General features: G+C 38.2%; 1 long non-coding RNA gene across 3 annotated transcripts in view; it reads right to left on the bottom strand.

The window, feature by feature from the left end:
* LOC128663365 (uncharacterized) overlaps positions 1-12562 on the bottom strand; it is a 215631-nt gene extending 203069 nt beyond the window's left edge. For 2 of the 3 annotated variants that reach the window (XR_008402856.1, XR_008402855.1), the window contains exon 1: positions 12198-12562. This is a non-coding gene — a long non-coding RNA (uncharacterized LOC128663365). Of the gene's footprint in view, positions 1-4161; positions 4285-12197 lie in introns of those variants that run through there. The other variant, XR_008402854.1, reaches the window with a different exon arrangement.
* Positions 12563-13771: the final 1209 nt, after the last annotated feature.

The following is a 13771-nucleotide window of genomic DNA, read 5'->3' as shown; positions in this document are numbered from 1 at the left end:
AACTTAGCTATGTATAGGGAAGCTATATTACTACAACGAATGGTGCTCCAATTCAAACCAAAAACCCTGGATCCAACTAGACAGAGACATATTACAAGTGAGTAATGTAGGTTCTCTGGCTTGGATACCTACATACAAAAGACCAGAACATATCAAAGAATATCCCTTAATGACTGAACTCTTTACTAAATGGGACAAAATATTGAATACTAACATGCACGTTTAACTAAAATCTCACCAATGGTCCCGTACATACGTAACCCTGAATTACTTATAAGATATGTTCCCTCTACTAATGCTTCACAGCACCCTATTGGTAAATATATATTTTCATAATGTCTTCTTAGATAACAAATTAAAATCACAAAAAGACTTGGAGGAGATAGTGATATTTTCTCTTCAAGGTTCTCATTTGCTCAAGTTTCTTTTTACATTCATTCATGCAAACACAATCATTGCTTGTTCAGACCTTTAACTGCTTTTGAAAATATGTGCTTAATGAGCATACCTCCAAGGCACCTTGTCTCACTTATATATAAAATTCTTGTTCTGGGAAAGGATAATAATATACCACTATATGCTAATAAATGGAATGGGGTACTGGGCATAGAGCTGACCCAAAAAAATGGGACAACATTTTTGAAAATCATAAGTCATCCTCAATTTTGTCAAGGGTACAAGAATCTAATTATAAGTTCATCTCCCGTTGGAACATGACCCTGATTAAAATTAAGAAGATTTATAATAAACCCAATGGACAGTGTTGGAGGGTGTGTGGAAGAGAAGAAGATTTGCTCCATTTGTGGTGGAGTTGTAAGAAGCTGGCCTTTCTGGCATGACATCATTTCTTTTATAAACAGGGTTCTATCTATTAAACTAGCAGAGCATCCTCTTATCTTACTATTGCACTCACTACATAAGCTACAAGACAGAGCAAAAAAAGCTTTATTATAAATTATGCTAAATGGGGCGAAACTCTTGATACCACAGAGGTGAATACTAACTTAGGTGCCAACACTAGATATGTGGAAACAGCAGGTTGAATCCTTGATTCAGTTGGAGAGATATCATTATCTCACTTCTGATAGAGTAGAGATACATGAGCTTATAATGAAATTGTGGAATACAGCTAACCTGGCTGAAAGATACTAAATTTGATGTTGGAATTTAAGCATTTGAACAAATTATTATAAGAAAAGTTATCAAAATTAAAAATGAGCTTTATACATAGACATTAAAATTACACTGATCCACTGGGAAAGTGGTCGGGGATGTTTGAAGAACTAACACTCGATAACACTCCTGGGCTTCTTCAATACTTCAGTATGTACAGGATAACGTTCATTATGCATCTTATTAGTCAATAAATGTTCTTGTATTTATTTTCTATGTTGATGTCTAAATACCTTTATACTGTAATATTTATGGATTTAACCCCTTCAAATTTATTTCAATAAAGCTCATATTTGTTTTATCTTATTATATAAATAAATAAATACAATTTCCCACATTTCAAAAATCTTTAATTAACAAATTATTTATGCGCATACCACACAAATATTTATTTAAAAAAGGTAAGTACAATGCAAAAATTAATATTCATGTTACTGCTAACTCCATTAAAGTATATATCTATTAATTTAAATTTGGTTTTGATAATATTTAATGGAAAGATTAATAAACATAAGTTATAATGTTTATATAAATAAACAATACAAACGTATATAGTTTACCAACACAAACATTCCATTAGTTTGAATTTTCAAGTTTTTAATCCACCCGTAGCAAAAAGAGATTTAGTGACAGCGTAAAAAAGTTAGTATTCTATACATTTTTTTTACCGTAGTGGGGGCACTGTGGGCTCTATAGGCTAGGCTTTGTCGTCTAGCAGCATACCTTCCAGCTTTTGTATACAATATATAATAATATTTTTTTAGCAGCTGGATATTGCACATAGTGCACATACTTTAGTTAGATATATTAGATATAGTAGTACTGCTATAAATCAAATAATTGCCACTTTGCTCTTTTATCTAAGTTTTGTAATTTAGCAGCATTTCTTTCATTTTTTTGTATAAAATATATAATTCTTTCGTTGTGACTGGGTATTGCACTCGGGGCATATTGATAAGATAAAGTAGTACTGCTATAATTCAAGTATTTTGTTCTACTGATACTGAGGGGGCTCTTCTTTACCCTGCTTTTGGGTATGTATTTAGTTCAATATTACAAAGTTCACACCAAAACACATTTCCATAAATCCCCTATTTTGTGTCAGACACCAATAACAAACAACTAGATATGTCTGTATTATATTATTATGTAATAAAATTGTTAGTCAGTCAGAGGATACTATATTTCCTGCTGCCACAACCACTAAAAGTACCACTACCACCAGCATAATCCCTACGAGATCGTAGTCTGTGTCTAATGAGCAGAAGTGGACTAAACACATTACCTGTAGAATGTGCAGCCTGTTTCTCCCTGGCCACCTTGGCCTTTAAGAATTTCTTAACGTCAGAGAACCTCTTCTTACAGTGCTTCACCGATTTGGCATGAGTGCCTTCAGTGGAGACACTGCCAGCTTTAGCTCTCCAAATTTATTGTTTTTTGGAGCGCGAGGTCTGTTGGGCTTTGGAACCAAAAATAAAATCATAGTGCTCTAAAACCAGGGTAACTAAAACTTTATTTTGCTCAAAATTAAATTGGACGTTTCACTTTGTCTTCTTAGACGCCATATCCAAAAACAAATAATAAGGCACACAAACGTTGCAATAATAATGTAATCAAACAATCAAAAAGAAGACCTACAGCTCTTATCAAAGCTTAGTAGGGCTTAATAGACTCCATTTTCAATTCCTTTTTATAGATAGTTAATACATAGACAATCAGCCGTTAACAATTATACAATCATCACTTAAACTTTTTACAGTATTAGGACATCTTATTTATAATTCCGTCATTGATGACGCCTGATTAATATAATCCTCAAATGTCTTTATACCAAATTAACAATAATGATCTATAATTATGATGGTTGTGTCTCAGTTAACTAATATTAGCAATTGATTTTAGAGTTCAAGATGGCACGATCTAAATTATTTAGTGACAGTGAATTGGTCAGCCTTGTCTACAGGATGTACTGCTATTTTACACGGATTATGTGAGTAAGGGCTATTGTCCGACAGGAGAGGGATCGCATCATTACATTTTTGATAACACTCTTAAGACGCCACAATACAGATAATCCTATAATCAAATGTATATTTTTAAAGGCCTTTTTTTTTTTTTGGTTGATAAATAAGTAATTCATTGTTAACGCATAAATAATAAAACATTTTATTTTATTGTCAGTCATTGGTGACGCATATAATATGATTGTTTTAAAATGTTTGTGTATTACATTGCAATCGTCATGAATATGTGATAAATATAATCTGCCAACCAAATATTAATAATTTGTTTCCACTTGCAATAACCAATCAGATTTTGGTATATTTGTGTCACACTTAAAAATTATTTTACATAATTTTTTGGAGTCTAAAATGGCGCGACCACCTATTTTCACTGATGGTGAATCACTGATTTTAGTGTACGGGATGGTTCGCTACTTTACTAGGCGCATAGGAGATGTGCGATATGGGCACTCACAGGAAGCTGTGCTGTCCCCAGAGTCACAGGCAGTTAACCCCAGACAGGTCTGGGTGCAAGAACCATAGGGAAAATTACAAAACAAATTAATACAACACACAGAGAAAGTCCAGCACTCACAAGCTCTCAGCTAAGATTTAAAAGCAAAAATGGGAATTCTCCAGGCTTAAAGGTGACATTGTACTTATTCAGGAAACCCACTTCAAAAGAGGGAGGGAGCCCAAATGGCTGTCACAAACATACACTACAATATATCTTTCGTCGGAGCCCCTCAAAAAATGTGGAGTGGGCAAACTGATACACAAAAACTTGCCATTTCAGTTGTTGCAGATAGAGAAAGACCATGAGGGAAGGCTCCTAATAATAGTAGGTCTGCTATTTGGCAGACCAATTACTATAGTTAACGTTTATGTACCTAACCTAGCACAACATGCTTTTATCCGGGGAATAACGAACACAATACTGGACTGTAGAAAGGGCTCACTTATCATAGGGGTGACCTCAACGTACCCTTAGATCCTGACATAGACACGTCGGGGGGAACCTCCTCCCTATCAGGGAAACACATCAAAAGTATAAGTAGCAGTCTCAGGAGCATGGCGGTCCATGATGTTTGGCGCACATTTCATCCCGAAAACAGAGACTACACTTTTTTTTCAAACCCCCACCAAGCGTACTCTCGCCTTGATTACTTTTTGACTGACCCCCTTAGCCTTTCATTTGTGAGAGCGATAAACATTCTTCCTATCACTTGGTCGGACCATGCCCCGGTGCTTTGCACGGTGGAGTGGCCCGAGACAACAGTGACTCCGTTTCAGTGGAGGCTGGATGTCTCCCTTTTAAGTGACCCACTGGTGAAAATCGAGATTGATAAGTCTCTGACTGAATACTTCCAGTTGAACACTGACGACAAGTTGCCACATACTATAACCTGGGAGGCACACAAGTGTGTCCTGAGGGGAGAATATATAAAGCACAAAGCACGCAAGCAGAAAGAACTGAGGGCTAAATACCAGCAATTATTAGAAGAGGTTAGTTCAGCAGAACAATTACATAAACAAGACCCATCCCACAACCTCTTTACAGAACAACTGCTACAAAAGAGGGCAGCTCTAACACTCCACTTACAACAAGAGCAATGCCATTCTGCCTTTTCTTTGAAACAGCATTACCACAAACATAGTAACAAGGCGGGACGTTTACTAGCTAGAGCTCTCCGTAGGAAACATTTAAAGACCTTTGTACATTCATTGCAGGATAACTCAGGACACTCACACGAGGATAGCTTACAAATAGCTGAAACATTTAAAACATACTATTCTACCCTATATAACCTACAGACCAACCAGCACAACACATCCCAGTTGGACAGTAATAACTATGCAACAGATGTGGAGAATTATCTTTCTATACCTGACCTCCCCAAACTTGACGACAGCGACTCCGACACTCCAGACCTTCCTTTTTCAGTGGAAGACATAACAGACGCCATCAGAGACTTTCCGGCAGGTAAAAGTCCTGGCCCTGATGGGTATGGCAACACATATTACAAAACATACATTCACATTCTTGCCCCACAACTTGCTAAACTATTTAATTCCTTACAAGATAACGTTGGTTTTGTGCAAAGTATGCTAGAAGCACATATCACGGTGCTCCCCAAACCAGGGAAAACACCCACCAGACCGGAGAACTATCGACCCATTTCACTTCTGAACTCAGACGTGAAAATATATGCTAAGGTCCTGGCCAATAGGCTAAACCCTCTATTAAAGCATCTGGTCCATACGGACCAGGTCGGATTCATCCCGGGGAGGGAGGCCAGGGATAATACCCTTAAGGTTACACAGCTGATTTCCTATGCCCGAAACAACCAAATCCCATTGGGAATTATATCCACTGATGCCGAAAAGGCTTTTGATAGGGTGGACTGGCGATTCCTTAAAGCCACCCTTTCCTCCATGAACATAGGGGACAGATTCATTAACAGAGTTTTTGCTCTTTACTCTTGCCCTGTTGCCAGAGTGAAGGTTAACGGCTACCTTTCAGACCCCATTAAAATTTCCAATGGGACTCGTCAGGGATGCCCCCTGTCCCCCCTACTATTCGCCCTCTCTATCGAAATATTGGCACACAAGATTAGACACAACCAGCAAATTCAGGGAATTACAGTAAATAACACTGAATACAAAGCGGCTCTCTATGCCGATGACGTGCTGCTGACCCTGACTGACATAGACAAATCCATCCCAGCCTTGCTCAGAGAGTTTCAAATATATGGTAGATTTTCCAACTTTCACCTCAACCTCGCAAAATCCGAAGTACTCAATGTACATATCCCCCACTGTGATCTGGAGAGGATCACCTCATATTGCCCCCTCAAAATTCAACCCAAAAAACTTAAGTACTTAGGGGTTTACTTAACAGCTGACCCTGCGGATATGATAGAACCAAACTACATTCTTATTCAAAACGAGATTATAAATGACCTCTCCAGATGGGGCGGCAAAGCATTTTCTTGGTTTGGTAGGATCCAAATTTTGAAGATGAACATCCTGCCCCGCATACTTTATCTTCTCCAAACAGTTCCTCTACCCTTGCCCAGTCACTATCTCATCAAACTGCAAGCAAGGCTGGAGGGCTTCATATGGAATAAAATTAAACCTAGAGTACAGAAAAAAAACTCTACTTGGCTAGAGATAGGGGAGGACTGGGCGTACCGGATCTTGTGAGCTACAGAACAGCTACCCTGTTGCAGAGAATACCGGAATGGTGTTCTCTGTCAGATCAAAAGCAGTGGATCCGTTTGGACTCTGATATTTTGAGAATAGGTAATGTAGGTGCTATGGTGTGGCTGAAATCACAGCATAGACCACCCTTGATCAAGCTATACCCTCTCCTGAATGAAGTGTTTACCCAGTGGGACAGGCTAATGAACACTACTACACACATCTCTTCTAATCCTTCCCCCTTATCACCTTTTCGGGGGAACCCCGAAATCCCTTTATCCTTTACCACCAGATCAGACACAAAGGCAACGCACATCCGCGATAGAGCCATAGGATCGTGACGGAGCAGAGATACCACTAAATGAACTGATGGGAATGGAGGAATCTGTTTCCTCTTGGTTCTTGTACGCACAGGTCTCTCACTTTGTACACAGGCACCCCAAGAGAAATCAACTAACAAGGGGACTCACCCCTTTTGAGAGCCTCTGTATGTCAGAGCGCCCAGGACGGCACCTTCTATCTAAAATATACAGACTGCTGACTCCTATGGACCTCCTGCCTGCTTATGTACATAGGTGGAACTTGGGCCTACACACGGACATAACCTTGCAAAATTGAGCTAAAATCTTTCTCCTACACAAAAAATGTTCAATCTCTGCCAACACACAAGAAATGAATTTTAAATTCCTCTCACGCTGGTATTTGACCCCAGCAAGGCTAAAACAAATCTATAAAAACACTGATGGCAAGTGCTGGAGGGGGTGTGGTGAGGAGGCTGATCTTCTCCACATTTGGTGGAGCTGTGATAAAATCAGATCCTTCCGGAACGAGGTTGTTGCATATATCAGACACACATTCTCAGTGCCGCTACCTTTAGAGCCTGATATATTATTATTCCATTCATTACCTAGAATAGAGGACGCTGCCACGCAACTGCTCCTAACGACCTTTTTGAACAGCGCCAAAGCTCTTATCCCCCAGAGGTGGAAGTCGGCATTGACACCCACACTGGCTCAATGGAAGGCACAAGTGTCGCTCACTCTTAACCTAGATAGACGACACTATTGGGAGTCAGGTAGAGCAGTGACACACGAGTTAATGTTGATTAGGTGGAAAGAGGCCACAGATAACGCGGCAGGTCATAGTGTACAGCCATAAACGTTCAAGGGAACAATACTGTAATTTTGTGCTAGCCCTCGTCGGGGCATCCCCCCTCCACTCCCTTTCTGAACCTCCTCCTCTTGCGAGCCTCTCCCCCAATCCGGGAGGTGCGCTTCATCCTTTTTTTTTTTTCTCTCCCTTTTCTCTCCCCCCCCCTCTTTGTTCTTCTCTCTCCCCCTCCCTTCCCTCCTTTCCCCTCTCCTAACCTCTGGATATTTTCTGAATTAAAAATGTTCCATAATATAAGGACCAGGGGATTATCGAACATTTCTATTCTAAAACTGAAAGTTCGAGCTTCTGCCCTATTCCATACCCTCGATCTTTATTTTGCCCTGAATCTTATATATTTTGCAGCCCATGCCTATTCCACTAACACAATTTTCTTTTAAAGATTCAGAAATTAATAGAACAATTCATATGGCATAAAATTAAACCAAGAATCCTAAAGGGCACTCTATACCTTCCCAGACATAAGGGGGATTGGGAATCGCAAACTTAGCTATGTATAGGGAAGCTATATTACTACAACGAATGATGCTCCAATTCAAACCAAAAACCCTGGATCCAACTAGACAGAGACATATTACAAGTGAGTAATGTAGGTTCTCTGGCTTGGATACCTACATACAAAAGACCAGAAAAGAATATCCCTTAATGACTGAACTCTTTACTAAATGGGACACAATATTGAATACTAACATGCACGTTTAACTAAAATCTCACCAATGGTCCCGTACATACGTAACCCTGAATTACTTATAAGATATGTTCCCTCTACTAATGCTTCACAGCACCCTATTGGTAAATATATATTTTCATAATGTCTTCTTAGATAACAAATTAAAATCACAAAAAGACTTGGAGGAGATAGTGATATTTTCTCTTCAAGGTTCTCATTTGCTCAAGTTTCTTTTTACATTCATTCATGCAAACACAATCATTGCTTGTTCAGACCTTTAACTGCTTTTGAAAATATGTGCTTAATGAGCATACCTCCAAGGCACCTTGTCTCACTTATATATAAAATTCTTGTTCTGGGAAAGGATAATAATATACCACTATATGCTAATAAATGGAATGGGGTACTGGGCATAGAGCTGACCCAAAAAAATGGGACAACATTTTTGAAAATCATAAGTCATCCTCAATCTTGTCAAGGGTACAAGAATCTAATTATAAGTTCATCTCCCGTTGGAACATGACCCTGATTAAAATTAAGAAGATTTATAATAAACCCAATGGACAGTGTTGGAGGGTGTGTGGAAGAGAAGAAGATTTGCTCCATTTGTGGTGGAGTTGTAAGAAGCTGGGCCTTTCTGGCATGACATCATTTCTTTTATAAACAGGGTTCTATCTATTAAACTAGCAGAGCATCCTCTTATCTTACTATTGCACTCGCTACATAAGCTACAAGACAGAGCAAAAAAAAGCTTTATTATAAATTATGCTAAATGGGGCGAAACTCTTGATTACCACAGAGGTGAATACTAACTTAGGTGCCAACACTAGATATGTGGAAACAGCAGGTTGAATCCTTGATTCAGTTGGAGAGATATCATTATCTCACTTCTGATAGAGTAGAGATACATGAGCTTATAATGAAATTGTGGAATACAGCTAACCTGGCTGAAAGATACTAAATTTGATGTTGGAATTTAAGCATTTGAACAAATTATTATAAGAAAAGTTATCAAAATTAAAAATGAGCTTTATACATAGACATTAAAATTACACTGATCCACTGGGAAAGTGGTCGGGGATGTTTGAAGAACTAACACTCGATAACACTCCTGGGCTTCTTCAATACTTCAGTATGTACAGGATAGCGTTCATTATGCATCTTATTAGTCAATAAATGTTCTTGTATTTATTTTCTATGTTGATGTCTAAATACCTTTATACTGTAATATTTATGGATTTAACCCCTTCAAATTTATTTCAATAAAGCTCATATTTGTTTTATCTTATTATATAAATAAATAAATACAATTTCCCACATTTCAAAAATCTTTAATTAACAAATTATTTATGCGCATACCACACAAATATTTATTTAAAAAAGGTACAATGCAAAAATTAATATTCATGTTACTACTAACTCCATTAAAGTATATATCTATTAATTTAAATTTGGTTTTGATAATATTTAATGGAAAGATTAATAAACATAAGTTATAATGTTTATATAAATAAACAATACAAACGTATATAGTTTACCAACACAAACATTCCATTAGTTTGAATTTTCAAGTTTTTAATCCACCGGTAGCAAAAAGAGATTTAGTGACAGCGTAAAAAAGTTAGTATTCAATACATTTTTTTTACCGTAGTGGGGGCACTGTGGGCTCTATAGGCTAGGCTTTGTCGTCTAGCAGCATACCTTCCAGCTTTTGTATACAATATATAATAATATTTTTTTTAGTAGCTGGATATTGCACATAGTGCACATACTTTAGTTAGATATATTAGATATAGTAGTACTGCTATAAATCAAATAATTGCCACTTTGCTCTTTTATCTAAGTTTTGTAATTTAGCAGCATTTCTTTCATTTTTTTGTATAAAATATATAATTCTTTCGTTGTGACTGGGTATTGCACTCGGGGCATATTGATAAGATAAAGTAGTACTGCTATAATTCAAGTATTTTTTCTACTGATACTGAGGGGGCTCTTCTTTACCCTGCTTTTGGGTAGGTATTTAGTTCAATATTACAAAGTTCACACCAAAACACATTTCCATAAATCGCCTATTTTGTGTCAGACACCAATAACAAACAACTAGATATTTCTGTATTATATTATTATGTAATAAAATTGTTAGTCAGTCAGAGGATACTATATTTCCTGCTGCCACAACCACTAAAAGTACCACTACCACCAGCATAATCCCTACGAGATCGTAGTCTGTGTCTAATGAGCAGAAGTGGACTAAACACATTACCTGTAGAACGTGCAGCCTGTTTCTCCCTGGCCACCTTGGCCTTTAAGAATTTCTTAACGTCAGAGAACCTCTTCTTACAGTGCTTCACCGATTTGGCATGAGTGCCTTCAGCGGAGACACTGCCAGCTTTAGCTCTCCAAATTTATTGTTTTTTGGAGCGCGAGGTCTGTTGGGCTTTGGAACCAAAAATAAAATCATAGTGCTCTAAAACCAGGGTAACTAAAACTTTATTTTGCTCAAAATTAAATTGGACGTTTCACTTTGTCTTCTTAGACGCCATATCCAAAAACAAATAATAAAGCACACAAACGTTGCAATAATAATGTAATCAAACAATCAAAAAGAAGACCTACAGCTCTTATCAAAGCTTAGTAGGGCTTAATAGACTCAATTTTCAATTCCCTTTTATAGATAGTTAATACATAGACAATCAGCCGTTAACAATTATACAATCATCACTTAAACTTTTTACAGTATTAGGACATCTTATTTATAATTCCGTCATTGATGACGCCTGATTAATATAATCCTCAAATGTCTTTATACCAAATTAACAATAACGATCTATAATTGTGATGGTTGTGTCTCAGTTAACTAATATTAGCAATTGATTTTAGAGTTCAAGATGGCACGATCTAAATTATTTAGTGACAGTGAATTGGTCAGCCTTGTCTACAGGATGTACTGCTATTTTTCACGGATTATGTGAGTAAGGGCTATTGTCCGACAGGAGAGGGATCGCATCATTACATTTTTGATAACACTCTTAAGACGCCACAATACAGATAATCCTATAATCAAATGTATATTTTTAAAGGCCTTTTTTTTTTGGTTGATAAATAAGTAATTCGTTGTTAACGCATAAATAATAAAACATTTTATTTTATTGTCAGTCATTGGTGACGCATATAATATGATTGTTTTAAAATGTTTGTGTATTACATAGCAATTGTCATGAATACGTGATAAATATAATCTGCCAACCAAATATTAATAATTTGTTTCCACTTGCAATAACCAATCAGATTTCTCTGTAATTGGTATATTTGTGTCACACTTAAAAATTATTTTACATAATTTTTTGGAGTCTAAAATAGCGCGACCACCTATTTTCACTGATGGTGAATCACTGATTTTAGTGTACGGGATGGATCGCTACTTTACTAGGCGCATAGGAGATGTGCGATATGGGCACTCACAGGAAGCTGTGCTGTCCCCAGAGTCACAGGCAGTTAACCCCAGACAGGTCTGGGTGCAAGAACCATAGGGAAAATTACAAAACAAATTAATACAACACACAGAGAAAGTCCAGCACTCACTTACAAGCTCTCAGCTAAGATTTAAAAGCAAAAATGGGAATTCTCCAGGCTTAAAGGTGACATTGTACTTATTCAGGAAACCCACTTCAAAAGAGGGAGGGAGCCCAAATGGCTGTCACAAACATACACTACAATATATCTTTCGTCTGGGCCCCTCAAAAAATGTGGAGTGGGCATACTGATACACAAAAACTTGCCATTTCAGTTGTTGCAGATAGAGAAAGACCATGAGGGAAGGCTCCTAATAATAGTAGGTCTGCTATTTGGCAGACCAATTACTATAGTTAACGTTTATGTACCTAACCTAGCACAACATGCTTTTATCCGGGGCATAACGAACACAATACTGGACTGTAGAAAGGGCTCACTTATCATAGGGGGCGACCTCAACGTACCTTTAGATCCTGACATAGACACGTCGGGGGGAACCTCCTCCCTATCAGGGAAACACATCAAAAGTATAAGTAGCAGTCTTAGGAGCATGGCGGTCCATGATGTTTGGCGCACATTTCATCCCGAAAACAGAGACAGCACTTTTTTTTCAAACCCCCACCAAGTGTACTCTCGCCTTGATTAGTTTTTGACTGACCCCCTTAGCCTTTCATTTGTGAGATCGATAGACATTCTTCCTATCACTTGGTCGGACCATGCCCTGCTGCTTTGCACGGTGGAGTGGCCCGAGACAACAGTGACTCCGTTTCAGTGGAGGCTGGATGTCTCCCTTTTAAGTGACCCACTGGTGAAAATCGAGATTGATAAGTCTCTGACTGAATACTTCCAGTTGAACACTGACAACAAGTTGCCACATACTATAACCTGGGAGGCGCACAAGTGTGTCCTGAGGGGAGAATATATAAAGCACAAAGCACGCAAGCAGAAAGAACTGAGGGCTAAATACCAGCAATTATTAGAAGAGGTTAGTTCAGCAGAACAATTACATAAACAAGACCCATCCCACACCCTCTTTACAGAACAACTGCTACAAAAGAGTGCAGCTCTAACACTCCACTTACAACAAGAGCAACGCCATTCTGCCTTTTCTTTGAAACAGCATTACCACAAACATAGTAACAAGGCAAGACGTTTACTAGCTAGAGCTCTCCGTAGGAAACATTTAAAGACCTTTGTACATTCATTGCAGGATAACTCAGGACACTCACACGAGGATAGCTTACAAATAGCTGAAACATTTAAAACATAATATTCTACCCTATATAACCTACAGACCAACCAGCACAACACATCCCAGTTGGACAGTAATAACTATGCAACAGATTTGGAGAATTATCTTTCTATACCTGACCTCCCCAAACTTGACAACAGCGACTCCGACACTCTAGACCAGAGCTTTCCAAACTTTTCATGTTGGTGACACACTTTGTAGACCTACATCATTTCGCGACACAGTAATTCAGTTGTACTAGCAAAAAGGATGTATGAGGTTGATGGGATGAACACAGTTTCGGAATATTTGGTGTAATATTAGATAAAGACTCTCACATTTCATCATCAAGCATTTTTAAGCTTCCACTTCCTATCCATATATCAAGAGCAGGAGCAGCAATGCACTACTGGGAGCTAGCTGCAAAAAAATCCCACTGACTTCTGACTTCAACTCAGCGTTTAAGTTGCCACCCTCAGTGCTCTGTGAGTCCGACTGACTACTGCCCGCGCTGCAAACACACTGCTGTACCACTCACTGGCTACACTTGTAGTCACGAGCCAATTAAGGAGACTACACGTGCAGTCAGGAGCCAATGTGCCGCCAAATCCGCCAATTGTAATAGTTTTAGTTCCCACTGAGCTGTGCCAATTGGTTAAGATGATCTGTGACCCACTAGGTATCAATCACGTGTCAACCATGTGATATGCGTAGCAGGCAGGTGGAAAGTCAGAAACCAAAAAACAATTAAAAAAAAAAAATTAAATTTAAAAAAATTTGTGCTGAAGCAGGGACACACCTACACAC

Source organism: Bombina bombina, chromosome 6 (genome assembly GCF_027579735.1).
Source record: "Bombina bombina isolate aBomBom1 chromosome 6, aBomBom1.pri, whole genome shotgun sequence".
Taxonomy (NCBI): Eukaryota; Metazoa; Chordata; class Amphibia; order Anura; family Bombinatoridae; genus Bombina; species Bombina bombina.
This window is presented reverse-complemented; position numbering and strand designations above follow the sequence as displayed.